The following is a 15552-nucleotide window of genomic DNA, read 5'->3' as shown; positions in this document are numbered from 1 at the left end:
ACACCAAAGCATTCTGTTGAATCTCTCTGAGATAACAGAGAATCAGTTTTCATTCAGGCCACTTAAAGTTTGCTCAACATTAATCCATCATTAGTTCTTGGCTTTGCTTCTCTAAAATGTAAATGGACAAGATTTAATGAATATTTTGACCATTGGAAACACAGAGTAAGGCCTTAACATGAATACAATACAGAAAAAAATGTGTGACTATACAGATTTCTGGGCTCCTGATCATTGACCCCATGTGTCTTCATTTGGCTTGTATCCCTGTGTTGTAATGGGTATTCCCCCATCCCTATAGTTTTCCCTTGTGCAGTCTTACCTGCTTCCAGATTTTAACTACCTCTGTATTCTTAGAACTCTCTGACCTATATCCCTATCTTGAACTTGGCCTTGAACTTCAAACTCCTATAGCCAATGGACTGCTGGAAAAAACCTCCTTAGATATTGTACTGTCACCTGCAACCCAGCATATCTAAAAGTTTAACTTGTCATATTGCCACACCCCCAACCTATACAAGGGAAGCCTTGTATTTTAGGTCTCAGTTGGGCTCTACTGCTCCCTCCTCTTAGCTCCCATATTCAATTAAGTCCTTATTTTATTGCCTAAATTGAGCTCACATAGACCCACTTCTCTTATCCCTAGACACAATGCTCTAGTACAGACTCCCATTATCTCGTGTTTTGAGAGCAGCTGTTCCCTAATCCTGCTTCCAGTATAGTATCCCTTTCCCCAGATGCACTTTCATGTAGCTGGAACCAGAATCATCTCAAAAACATGCACTTTGGTCCACATAGTTCCCCTTCTTTAGAATCTCTCATTGGCTTCTTAACATCTACCGACTGATGTTTAACTTCTTAACAGGGCTCACAGATCTTTCCTGACTTGGCCTGCCCTTGACTTACTAACTTTAACTCTCATCCTGAGTGTACCGTGGATTTTGCCCTCCATACTTGCAATATTGCTTCACACTGTGTGTCTTTATTCATGGCCTTTCCTCAGGAGGCAACAGCCTGCTCTTATCTCCACCTCCAGTTAGCCCTGGTTCCTCTTTCAAAACTCAGCAGCAGCATCCTTTCTCCAGAAAGCCTTCTCTGAAATCCAATTTGAAGTAATTAATCCTCTTTTATGCTCCATCACATCCTCTGCATACCTCTCTATATTGAAATTTTATTGAAAGTTTTATGCATGTTTCTACTTGACTAGACCATCAAGTTTTTGATAAAAAGACTATTTTGTCTTCATCTTAGTGCCTTCAACATGAAGCCCGATGCCTTCCATTTGGTAAATGATTAAAAATGTTTCTTAAATTGTTTTTGAGTTAAATTAATACATTTTACACAGAATTTCCTTTTCTTCGGCTGAGAGCTTTGGAGAATTGGGTAGACTATTGAAAAAAAAACTTGGAAGAATTCTTTTGATAGTCTCTGTGTCACTTATAGGTTAAAATAGGTTTTAAGAGGTTTTTTCTTTAAGTCCTAAAGGGTATACATTAAAGTTTCAGCTTAATTTTTAAAATTATGTTACATGAGTCACCACACAGTACATCATTAGTTTTTGATGTAGTGTTCCATGATTCATTGTTTGCATATAACACTCAGTGCTCCATGAATTCTATGCCCTCCTTAATATCCATCACCAGGCTAACCCATTCCCCCATCTAAAACCCTCTGTTTCTCGGAGTCCACAGTCTCTCATGGTTTGTCTCCCCCTCCAATTTTCCCCTTCCTTCTCCTAATGTCCTCTGTGCTATTCCTTATATTCCACAAATAAGTGAAACTATATGATAATTGACTTTGTCTACTTGACTTATTTCACTCAGCATAATCTCCTCCAGTCCCATCCATGTTGATGCAAAAGTTGGGTATTCGTCCTTTCTAATGGCTGAGTAATACTACATTGTATATATGAACCACATCTTCTTTATCCATTCGTCTGTTGAAGGACATCTCTGCTCTTTCCACCATTTGGTTATTATGGATATTGCTGCTAGGAACATTGGGGTGCAAATGGCCCCTCTTTTCACTACATCAGTATCTTTGGGGTAAATACCCAGTAGTGCAATTGTAGGGTCATAGGAAAGCTCTATTTTTAATTTCTTAAGGAATCTCTACACTGTTTTCCAAAGTGACTGTACTACTTTGCATTCCCATCAACAGTGTAAGAAAGGTTCCCCTTTCTCCACAACCTCTTCAACATTTATTGTTTCATGCCTTGTGAATTTTTGTCATTCTAACTGATGTAAGGTGGTATCTCAATGTGGTTTTGATTTGAGTCTCCATGATGGCTAATAATGAATATTTTTTCATGTGTCTATTAGCCATTTGTATGTCTTCTTTTGAAAAGTGTTGGTGTCTTCAGCCCATTTTTTGACTTATTTGTTTTATGGTGTTGAGTTTGAGAAGTTCTTTATAGATCTTGGATATCAGCCCTTGTCTGTAGTGTCATTTCCAAATATCTTCTCCCATTCCATGGGTGGCTTTTTTGTTTTGTTGACTGTTTCTTTTGCTGTGCAGAGCTTTTTATCTTGATGGAGTCCCAAAAGTTCATTTTCACTTTTGTTTCCCTTGTCTTTGGAGATGTGTCTTCAAAGAAGTTTTTGTGGTTGATGTCGAAGAGGTTACTGCCTATGTTCTCCTCTAGGGTTTTGATGGATTCCTGTCTCACACTGAGGTCTTTCATCCATTTCTTTAGCATTTTTTTTTTTACAATTAACATATAATTTCTTATTTGTTTCAGGGGTACGGGTCTGTGATTAATCAATCTTACACAATTCACAGTCAGTGCTCTGCATAGCACATACCTTCCCCATGTCCATCCCCAACTACCCCTCCACTTCAGCCACCCTCAGTTTGTTTCCTGAGATAATGAATTTCTTATGGTTTGTCTCCCTCTCTGGTTTCATCTTGTTTCATTTTCCTCTTCCTTCCCCTATGATCCTCTGTATTGTTTCTCAAATTCCTTGTATCAGTGAGATCATATGATAATTGTCTTTCTCTGACTTATTTCACTTAGCATAATATCGTCTAGTTCCATCAATGTCATTGCAAATGGCAAGATTTCATTTTCTCGATGGCTGCATAATATTCCATTGTATATATATGTACCACATCTTCTTTATCCATTCATCTGTTGATGGACATCTAGCCTCTTTCCCTAGTTTGGCTATTGTGGACGTTGCTGCTATAGAAATTGGGGTGCACACGCCCCTTCAGATCACTACATTTGTATCTTTAGGGTAAATACCCAGTAGTGTAATTGCTGGGTCATAGGGTAGCTCTATTTTCAACTTTTTGAGGAACCTCCATACCATTTTCCAGAGTGGCTGCACCAGCTTGCATTCCCACCTTTTTCCACATCCTTGCCAACACCTGCAATTTCCTGACTTATTAATTTTATCAGCTTAATTTTTTAAAGACATTGGCTAAAAGTTTCTGGAAAACCATTGCACTGCCAGAATTATAGGACTATTGCTATCACATATAACAATATCTAATATTTATATACATATGTATGTGTGTGTGTATATACATATATATATATAATACAGATAGCATATATCCATTTTAAATTAGAAATGTAAATACATTTATGTAAATTGTTAATAATTAATGCCCAACAGATTAAGTAATTCATAGCCATCTATAACTGCAAAGACTGTACCCATCATGTGACCATCTGTACCACCTTTGGAGAAAGCCCAAACACTTTATTAACATGAGAATACTAATAAGGGGGTATTAGCACATTTTCTTGGTCATTTTATAAATTTCCTAACAGTCTGAATCATGAAAGTAGAGAAGAAGCCAAAGCATCTAATTCCTCTGGAAAACAGAACAAAATAGGAGGTTAACATAAGAAACATAATACAAAATAGGAGGTTAACATAAGAATCATAATACCACAGCACCTTAACTGTCTCTTCTCTATCCCAAATATTACGTCTTAAGTGGATCTGCTAGAAATGAGCAGAAGGGTATGCCTGTTACAGGTCTTTTTACAAATGTCATTTTGATCATCTATATCTATCCATTTCTCTGAGATGGGGTGATACACTTATTTCTATGTAAATATGTTTGTTATAATGAACTTCCATTTATTTGGGGGTTTGGTGCCAAAATTTACCTGTTGGACCCCTCATCTAAGGAACACATAATGCATATGTTTCTGGAAATGAGGAAAACACTTTGTGTTTAGAAAAAAGTAGATTTATAGTCTACATTTCTTGATTGGATTATTTGCTCTTTGGGTGTTGAGTTTGATAAGATCTTTATAGATTTTGTATACTAGCCCTTTATCTGACATGTCACTTGCAAATATCTTCTCCCATTCTGTCAGTTGTCTTTTGGTTTTGTTCACTGTTTCCTTTGCTGTGCAAAAGCTTTTGATCTTGTTGAGGTCCCAGTAGTTCATTTTTGCCTTTGCTTTCCTTGCCTTTGGCGATGTTTCTAGGAAGAAGTTGCTGTGGCTGAGGTAGAAGAGGTTGCTGCCTGAATTCTCCTAAAGGATTTTGATGGATTCCTGTCTCACATTTTGGTCTTTCATCCATTTTAAGTCTACTTTTGTGTATGGTATAAGGACATGGTCCAGTTTCGTTCTTCTGCATGGGGCTGTCCAATTTTCCCAACACCATTTGTTGAAGAGATGGTCTTTTTTCCTTTGGACATTCTTTCCTACTTTGTTGAAGGTTAGTGGACCATAGAGTTGAGGGTCCATTTCTGGGCTCTCCATTCTGTTCCATTGATCTAAGTATCCCTTTTTGTGCCATTCAGGAATTTTTTTGTTTAGAGAGACTGACATATCCTCCCTGAAATAAGAACACCAAAAAGAAGGAAACAAATGCAAAGCTTTAGTAGTAAAATTGACTTTGTATCTTGAGAATTCCTGAAATACTTAATTTTGATCATTTGTTAATCCACTCACTCAAGAAATATTAGATGAACATCTGTTATGTGCCAGGTACACTGCTAAGCATCTTGTCAATGTATAACCTGGTAGAAGGCACAACCAAGGAATAATTTACTTATAGAGTCATGATTTCTCCTAAAAGAGAAGTCAAGGGAGCTGTGAAAGGACATCTTAAGGGACCGAACTCAATCAGGGTGTGAAGTTGGTGTTCCTTAAGAATATCAGGTAGGCTGAGAAGTAAAGGGTGGAGAAGAGATAGCCAGAGGAAGGAGAGGAGAATGGTGTATTGGTCCAGGTTTTCCAGGCAAAGATTATGGAGCACACAATTCCTGCTAAGATGAGCTGTCCTCCTCAGGAAATGTGTTTATATACTTAACTCTCTAGTGACCGTACCCTGGATGTCATAAAGCTTATTCCTTCTCAATTTCAAATCTGACCTTTCTGAGCTCACCTGTCAGGGAATCTTGCTCCTCTTTCTTGGTAGTATAAGACTTTACTGAAGAGGGAAGGCAGAGGTGATAAATGACAAATTCAGCTAGAAGTGATGAAACACTACAGTAAAGGGCAAGCCCTCTCCTTCAAAAATAGAAACTTAGTGTCATTACTGGAGCTCCTTAACATCTACTTCTTCTTAGAAGAAGCTCCCAACACAGGGGTCCAGTAAATTCCTAGATTAATGTATACTATTAGATCACTCTAAGAGGAAAAAAATTACAAGTTTATGTAGATTTTCCATTTCTTCATCATCTCTGATCTTTGGGTGAGATTTTGGATTTTTAATTTGAATAATTACATTTATCCTAGGACATAAATTTCTCCTAAGGATGTAGTTTTAGCAATAAAATCTTTTTTTTTCCCCCATAAAATAAAGAGAAGCAACAATATGGATGAATCCCGCAAACAAATGTTGAATGAAAGATGCTAGGTTCAAAAGATAACTTAGGATTTGATATACAGTTTCAAAACATGCAAAAGTGAATTTTGCTGTTTGGGAGTATTCTTGGTGGTGTTATTTGTGATGGTGGTGAGGGGGTATAGTCACATGAGGGCTTCTGGGGTGCCAGGGATAGATGCTATACATTTCATGTTATAAGTGTTCTTATTATATGTGGGTTTTTATTTATATACAGTGTAAGCCAATAGAAGTTTTTTGGTTTTGTTCACTTATAACAAATAAAGGAAGAAAGAATTGGCCTTTGCAAACATGGCTCTGGCAATATCTACAGAGCCATTAAGAAGTGAGACTTTACAATGATCTAGTTTCTTTGATTCAGCTCAATAGACATAAATCAGGCATCCCCAGAAAATTACTTTGGACCAGATTATTTAGTTCAACCTCAGGTCTGATTATGCTAAGTATGCAATTGCTCAAACTAACCAGTTTTAAAAATCTGTATCTCATTTTGTGCCAGAGTGGAGGGTTAGAGAACACATTTCTTGGTTGTATTTCATTGCATACATGATGCATTTCCAATATGCCCTTTTATTTCTCCAGGAGACAGCTGAAGAAAACTGTATGGTGCTGTATAAGCCAGTCTACATACAGTGGATTTATATGTACGGAAATGTAGATTTTATGGTAAACAAAGAATATTTTTCTGAGTTGACATCATTTCAATGGGGATGTGAGTTTGATGACTAGCCTTCCATTTTCTGTGAGAGCAAATCAATGGGCTGGAATATGTGATTACAGATGTATGTTCTGGTTTTACTTGGGCAAGTGCAAAGAAGGGAAATGTATCATTGCATGCTACATTGGTGTTGAGAAATATCATAATTCTGTGTACGGCTCCTATTTCTTAGGTTACTTTATGCTTTTCAAATGTATCATTTCACAGCTTTGCTGCTGTGACCCTGGTTTCCCTGCTCATTGGAGGATAGCTGAAGGTTGTTAAAAAAACAAACAAACAAAAAGCCCAGTCCTAATGTTCTAATGAAGCTATTATAGGATGCTGACTCTGGAGTCTTGGTAGCCAGTGGCCTGGCTGTGGATGAAAAGCTCTCTGCTGGAAGAAAGGGGGTGGGGGATGGAACACTGCTTGTCTCTGCTCTGGCTCATGAGTGGTGCTGGGGCCTCTCTTACTACTATTTATATTCCAAGTATGCCTTATAGAGCTGTTTAATAGCTCATGAGTTGGAAGATACAAGTGGGTGTCTAAGACAAACTCAAACAATTAAAGTTAACATTGCTGAGAGCAGAGTACTTGTCAGGCTGAGAAACAGGCAATTGAGTGGTAAGAAACTCCTGCAACGTTGCTGGGTCGTCCTGAGAACTGAAGGTAGCACCAGCCCAACCTGCGGGATAGGACTGTGTCTCATGTAAACAAGTGAAGTGGCTTGGAGAACATTCTCTCCCAGCTGCATGCGAGTATCCTTTGGGCATACCTGGATGCCGAGGGAAGTCCTCCTCTTTTCATCTTCTAGGAGTGGTGCCCTGCAGGGCCACATTGGATAGTTAACAGAGCAGGTAACTGGAAGATAAGGCCTCTTAAACAGAAACGATTATCTAGTTGCAAAGAAAAAAAAAAAAAAAAAAAAAAAAGAAAAAAGAGAGAAAACCCAAACAAAAGCAAACAAAACCCCAACCATAGGTTCATGTTGATATTTTGCACATTTAATAAGAAACACGGTTTTCTTTTTTATACCTATATCTCGTTGTCACTGCAATGATCTTAGGCTCCACAACAGCTTATTTTCATTCCCCTCTGCAACTCTGCTTTGCTCATGTTCAGCTTCTCTCTGAAATCGATGGACCACATGAGCCACAAATGATTAGGGATGGAAAATTAAATCTATGAACAAGCAGAACTAATGAAATGCTTCACAGTAAGGCAAAGGTGGGATAAGAATTACTGTAGGCTAAACAAGCCTGCAATTGTTAGGTACAAAAGTGGGAGCAGGGTGTACTAGCTTGGAGGAGGCAAGCGTAGCAAGTATGTGATCTCCGTGACCCAGCCATCAGTCCACCATAATGCCTCTAGCCGTTTAGAATTTTCATAGATATGTAGACCTGCTGCTATTGACACATAGATACAAATATATACATGTATGCACCTTAGAGATTTTATTCTTGCAATTTACAAATTGTATGCCTTATATTTATATACCCAGTAACGTCAAATCTTATCTGCAAGATGATGCTTAACATCTTTTCATTATTGATGTAGAGATTGTAACATAAGAAAATTTTTGGCAATTGGTTTCAAGTCTAGTCTTATAGCTTACAGAGTGCCTTCCCATATTCATGTTGTCATTTCCAAGTATTTGGAAAAGGATTCTTGCTCAAAAATATCTCTTTCTTGTTTTCTGATGCTTTTCCCCCAGGGCCATAGCCTTCTGTTTCCACAGTTGAATCTGGCACCAAGTAAGAAAAGTCAATAAATGAGGCTAAAGATGCAAACGCCATTGAAAGATGGCATTACCCAAATTTCTGCTAAGAAGGAAGGATAAGTTTTGATAAACTGCAGTGTACTGGGTACCAAAAATTGGATAGAGGAGAGGGAATTCCACTGGCCAGCAAATTGACTATAGAGAAAGAGGGATAATGACACCAAGACAAATAAGTGATTCCTTCACAGTATGAAGGTGGTGCATTGTTGCTTTTTTCATTTGCTCAAAGCCCTTGATTTGGTGTCAGACACATATTCACCAATTTAGATGGATTTCATTATTAGCAAAATGGGGCAGTTATGTGGTTGGAGCTGTCAGTAGAAACTTCACGTTATATACTGCAAGCAGACATTGACTCCTTCCCTCATTCTTCAGCTAGTCTATTTCTCTTCTAAAACTCATGTTACAAGTTCCATCTCCTAGGAACGCTTCCCACAGGCCACGATGATGCACTGCCTTTTGCCAATATTTTCAGTGTACCTGTTCATACCTGGACCATAGCACTTTCCTGTCTGTTACTGTGGAACTGCCTTGCTCTTTGCCTCAGCAGACCATAAACTCCTAAAACTGGAAAAAAATGCCTTATTCAGCTTTAGCAATTGTCTAGTTTCCTAGTTGAAACATTGCCTATTGAATAAATGAATAAACTCTTGAATTATTGTGACTGATAAGAGGAAAATACTGGATTGCAGTGATTGGGTTAGCCACAAGACAACATGGAAAAATCCCAGGAACCTTGATAAACCTGCTTTATTAACATAATACACTTTAAAAAGTAAAATCTATTCTGAATTTAAACAGTGCGGTGTAGTATTTTTGTCAGGGTTCCTGGTCCATAACATTTACATGATGAACTTGAAGCAGAGGAATCTTGGAGCCCAGATGAACTTTCTTATGATAATTGAAAATGTCCTAGAGAGTGGTGCCTTCTGAAATGCATCCTAAGTCACAAGAAAAGTAGGCAGTGGAGGGCAACTACCGCCTAGGAGCTAAATCTCTTGCATGTGTGGATATCTTTCCCTTGAGATGGTAGCTACTGGAAGCCAGAGACCAACCTTTCAACAAGATTAAAGAGATGCTATTAATTGCTATCGATCATGGGTCAACAAATTAAATTGCATCTGCAACTGCATCTCTGAAAGGTCTAAATGAGAAATGCAGTTAATGGGTCTGGCTGACCCAATGTTGTGATTAATTAAAAAGGGCATGAAACCAAAAAACAAACACAGGCAAAGAAAAATGTAATGGGAGCAAGGTGGACATCCTTGGAAATCTCAAATCAAAAGGCTTTCCCAGGACCCAACTTGTCATTTAATTTTATGTCCTGGGTGTGTGTGTGTGAACACACAAGCAGCGAAGGCCACGTGGATAGCTAAATTAATCCCTTGTTTTGAATTTCTAGGATGCTGATGACTGCCAATATGAAAATGAAACCAATATTTTTATATTCTGTGGAGAGAGGTGTTAGAAATTTATAAACAGTTTGTATCACAATATGCAAGCACATTGCTTCACTATGGTAAGAGTAATATTGCCTCAAACTAGAGAATAATTTTGTGACTCTTGCCATTCTAATCTTTCACTTCCATTTCGAGAATACTACTATAAGATGTAAGACCAGTAGAGAACCTTGGCTCTTCCAAGGTCCGCTATTCAAATTGAGATGAAAACAGCACTGGCAAATAAAACAGAAGGTGGGCTGTCCTCGAGATAAGCATATCTGAGGTTGATCCTCAATACCTGATATTACCAGTACCCTCTGATGCCCAAGTCCTAAAATGAGAGTACATGCTCACCCCTCCAAGGAAAGCATGGGTTCCACATTATTGATGGTGGTTATTGAACATCAATATCCTTCTAATCACCTGTACTAGAAACATGGACTATTTTAATTCTCGAATCCCCACTGGACCCGCCATGAAATCCTTTTGCCTCAACTGATTTGTTTGACCTTCACCACTATAGAATCAGATACTCATTATTCCTTCCTAGACATTTGTAATTGTCTCTCATTAGTGCCCCCCCACCTCCCTCTCTCCAGACCCTAATCCATCCTTCACACTCTGTAAGAATGGTTACTCCATGACAAAAATATAGCTATCCCATCTTCTTTTTTGATGTAAAAATAATGCACAGGATCAATAAAAGCCAAATCCAATTTTTGTAGCATGATCTCTCAGGGCCTAACAATTGGGTTTCCTTCCTGGACACATCTCTCACCATATCCCTCTATCTCTAACCTCAGTCACATTATACCTGACTGCTTTTCACACTCCAAATAGTTTATTTATTTTCCTATGCTACAATATCATCCCCTAAATGGCCATTCAACTTGTGCTCAAGCTACAAGAACCAAATCCAGGTTACTTTATTCATGAAATCTCTTTTATGTTACCACCAGTCCTGATAATGCTCTTGTTATGTGCTATTCTCTATTCTAAGCTTTTTTTATGGATTGTATTCTGTTTTAATTCTTACCACTCCCTGGTTGTGGTTGTATGAACTGGACAAAAATCACAAAACTTCTTTGAATCTCAGTGTTCCAGTCTGCAAAATGGGAATACCAGTGTATAATTTCATGGTTATAAAGATCGTTGAATAAATGAACATAAATCATTGTCTCATATCAAGTAGCCAATACAAGCGTCTTATACAGAGAAAGGGCTCAAGAAAGGGTGGATAAACTTCCTATCCAAATTCCTTTCTAAACACCCACCTCACACAAGCATTCATTGGGAAAGTTCTATAATTCAATTTTTAAAGCACTTTCCTAAAAGTGCTTCTACTCAAAGCCAGGTTGGTAATGCAAGTATTGGGATTAAGTTAGAGTTCGGGCTTCAAAGAACTATGAGTTCAAGATTTTCAAAAGTTGAAAAAAAAGCCATCAAATTGCTGCCACAACTGACAATATTTGAAGTGTAAAACAAATTTTGAGTACTTAAGAGAAATTCCTTTAATTCTACTCATTTAATTCATACTCTGTGAAAGGCATGATGATAGTGGTGTTTTCTGTTCATTAAAAGAGCAATGTATCTTCTGGATGTATGAGTTTGGTCAGGAAGAATCAGGTATTCACACCAGGCAGTACAGTTTGAGGCTCCCCAGTAAGACTGTCATTCCAATTCAAGTTATAAATCCCTTACAAATGTGGTAAGAAGGTACAGGTGAGGTTGCTGGCTCAGACAGCATTTGTCTTTCAAAATCATGAAGGTACTTTTCTTTAAAAGAGTAATAGTCTCAACGTGGTAAGCCCTCAAATAACGACAAACCCAGGACTCTAATCACAGTTCATAGCTTTCTCTGGTATGCTTTGAAGTGCCCTCCCATGAAACTCAAATCAGAAATGAACTGTAAACAACCCTTTGCAAGGGACACAGGGAGCAGAGAATTGGATGCACAGGAAATTGAAAAGCAAGGAAAAAACCCAATCTGGTTTTCAGAAAAGGTTGGTGGAATGCTGGGTGCGTGTACCTATGTGTGGAGACTCCATGCTGACGTTTTTTTAGTGCTTGACTTTTTCCTTTCTTTCTTCCTTCAACAAGGCAGAAGATGATGGTAATTTATAAAATTCTGCTCAGTTTTACTCTGTGTTAGGCAGGATGTTTATCTCAAGGGGAAGAACAATAACAGTTTGCTCTTATGTCTGAAAGAGAGCTTACATGCATATTGAAGGCAGTGACCCATGGGTGCTGGTGGTCCACAGCAGTTCTTGCTCTGAGGCACTTGTTGCCACCAGAGGTCATTTGACAGAAAGCCTCTTGCCCACTGCTCGATGAGTAGGCTCAACGCCTAGCGGGGAGTTGAACCTGCAGCTTTAAAAGAGTAATTTTCCCAGCACACACCCTCCAATGGCAAACTCACAACTCTATCAGAGTTCCCAGCTGTCAGCGGGGAGGGTGAAAGCCCCGTTTTGAACTTAGGAGGCACATCAACTACATGGAAGGTTATCAATGATTTAGATAATGTAAGTACCCCCATCCCTCATAGCTTAGAAAATCTAAGAAATTTTAAGATGGATTGACTATTAGGTGACACTAAGGATTTCTTGATTTTGTTGGACTTTAGTGATGTAACATGGTTTGGTAAGAAACTGTCCCCCCTCCCTTTTTTTTTTTTTTTTTAATAGAGATGTAGGGCTGGAGTGATAGGATACTTGATGTTTGCTCTAAAATACTCAAGAAAAGGGCTGCCTGGGTTGATCATCTGGTTAAGCATCCGACTCTTGATTTCGGCTCAGGTCATGATCTCTGGGTCATGAGATGGTGCCCTGCATGGGGGTCCATGCTCAGTGTCTGCTTGAGATTCTCTCTCTCCCTCTGCCCCTCCCCCTGCTCATAGTCTCTCTCACTTTCTCTAAAAATAAATTTAAAAAATCTTCAAAATACTCTGAGGAAGAAAAATAAATAGCTGAAGGATTATGCACAATCCTGATAATGAGTCTGGGCAATGGGTAGATGGACATTCCTTATACTGTATTATTTTCTTAATTTTTATGTATGCTTGTGTATATTTATAATACAAGATTCCTGTGTTTCCACTTATGAACAAATGACCTTGGGCCAATCACTTAACCTCTTTATGTTCTGGTTTCCTCATCAGCAAAGCAGCTGTACTAAGAACCCCTCCCTGGCAGGCGTGCTGTGTGGCTTGAACAGGATACTATGGGTTTGGTGCCCAGAATAGGGCCAGCCAACAGAAAAGGCACCCAATAATTATATAATATTATTTGTATTATGTATGGATGCAGGATTAAGAAAACATTTTTCCTATCACTTACACTCATTGATAGTTTATTTGAACTTCCTGTCTGATCCCTAAGTCAGCCTGAACTTATATTGTGAAAAATGAAAATGTATGCAGAAAAATGATAAAGCTGATGCTTTAAACAATCTAATTGAATATAGCTCTAATGACACATGTATTTTCAGATGATAGAAGTCACTAAGGATTAGTTATTAAATGATGAGGGTAGAGAGGAGAGAGAATTTTGGAAGGAAAATATACCACAAACAATGTTTGCTGGTTAACACACTTTATATTTAACAAAATAATTTTTTAATAATATAGTCTTTTACACATCAAATATTGTTGCTAGAATCCCCTTTTTACAGTTTAGTGTTTAGTTGTGTTTTTTTTTTTCTCACTAGTTTTCAGGCACACCATTTTTCAAAGATTTTAGAAACTGAATCGTTTTAAACAGGCATCAGCTGACAAACAGGATGTTGATCCCTTATTTAAACAAAGCTGTAGTTAAAGCAGAGAACCAAAGACAGGAGGAATGGGAGACAGAGGGGACAGTGGGACTGCAAACAAAGCCTTCAAAAGAAAAAAAGAAAGCAAAACAGATGAGACCAGAACTCTGTTGTTCAGAGTTTGGAAAGAATTTCTCAATGACCTGGGTAGAAGGAAATTGTAAAATATTTATCGGTTTATGAGAAATTCTGTCACAGTATAGGTTCATCTCTCCCTAAAGGGAGAAAAATGTCAGTGCTACAAAGTCTTAAAGGAAACAGCTTGTAGTGAAACTCAGAGGAAAAAAGAAATCCGACAACAACAATAAAAAAAAAAAAAATCCCTCTCTCTGGCTGATAACAGAGACCACGGAGCAGCCTTCATTCTGCAAGCTCTCTGAAAAGAGCTTCTTGATGGATATTACACTCCATTCTAGTAAGTTCCTGCTGCAACTATCACTGTGCCAAGACTTTAATGCAAATTGTTTGAACCCTGGCTCCCCAGTTACACTCTCTGTTTCCTAGAAAGGACATAGTAACTCCTTAATAATAGATAGGGTACTATGCTACATGGCTCTATTAATGATATTTTCTGGGTTTCAAACCTTGTTCCTGTCATTTATTATTATTATTTCTTTCCAAGAGAGTGGATTTTTGAAGCCGGCACCAGGCAACCTCAGGGCAAAGAAAGCTCTATGCTACATCTCTGTCTAGACGCAATCTGAAGTATGGAAGGCCTTTACTTTGGAGTGCAGGAATAAATCATGCAGAATTGTTCATGAATGATTCATGACTGTCTATGTGATGTATCCATGGTGGCAACAAAAGGCACCAACCTTGCTGCAAATTGGTGTTCTAAGAGAAGGCAGCGTGATGTTCTTCCTCGGAGGGGCCCGGCATGGCTGTTGTATCACACACAAGCACAGTGTACGTGAGAAGTGTCAGGTCCAAGGCATCAACACATTAATTCTGGAAATGACAACTCTCTCTTGATGACTGGAGAAGCTTCCAGGGAGGAGAGGCTGACCGTTTTAAATGAAAACCCAGTTGATGAGACTAAAGAAGTGTGTCCTGAGAGTGGACCTATGGCAACAGAAGCATCACTCCACTGGGAGAAGACTGACCTCTTGCCCTTGGGGCTGCAGACTGTGCATGTCCCAGAGGGCTTAGAGGCTCACCAAAGCCACAATATGCACAATATGCCACCCTGGCAGAAACCGATCTGTACTGATTATTCTAAACCACGCATTCTCAACCAGGTGACGTTTTGTCCCTTCCCCACTCCTTGGGGATATTTGGCAATGCCTGGAGACAATCTGTTGTCACCATAAGAGTGTTGCTATTGGCATTGAGTGGATAGAGGCCAACCATGTTGCTAAATGTCCTAAAAGCGTACGGGACAGGTCCCCCCACCCCGCCATAACAGTGAATTATGTAGTCCAAATGTCAACAGAATTCATCTTGAAAAACCTTGTTCTGCAATGCGGCACATCGTGAGAGCTACGGCAAAGCCCAGGCTCGGGTGGGAGTGGAAAAGCAAAGAACATCGGTGATGAAGAAAACCTTAAAGTTTCCTCAAGGATCCTGCCAGGTCTGCGCCAGGGTTTTCAAGACAGGAGAGCGGAATAAGCAACTAACTACACCATGTGGTTTCAAGAATCTTGACTCGAGGTGGCATCAGATACCCTGTGTATTTTATTGTTCTGTTACTATACGAGCAGCATTACCAGGGCAACCTTGAGACGCTTCAAAGTTTCACTTTAATTGTTCAGTATCGAATATATACATTTTAAAAAAATGTTCAACAAATGGAATTGTATTGTGCAAGACTCACTCTACCCTAATCTTGAATTTAAATCAGCACTTGAGGTGGAAAGAGTGTCCTGAATCTGTGTTTTAGACCTAGGGCTGAGCGGTCATTACGAAAACATGGCAAACACAGTCCCAAACCATAAAACTGCCTGTGGGTACTCCTGGCTTGCAGCCAGGTCTGAACTCAAAAGCCAGGAGTTTCCAGAAGGA

Source organism: Neovison vison, chromosome 3 (assembly GCF_020171115.1).
Source record: "Neovison vison isolate M4711 chromosome 3, ASM_NN_V1, whole genome shotgun sequence".
Classification (NCBI taxonomy): domain Eukaryota; kingdom Metazoa; phylum Chordata; class Mammalia; order Carnivora; family Mustelidae; genus Neogale; species Neogale vison.
Note: the sequence above shows the minus strand (reverse complement) of the source record.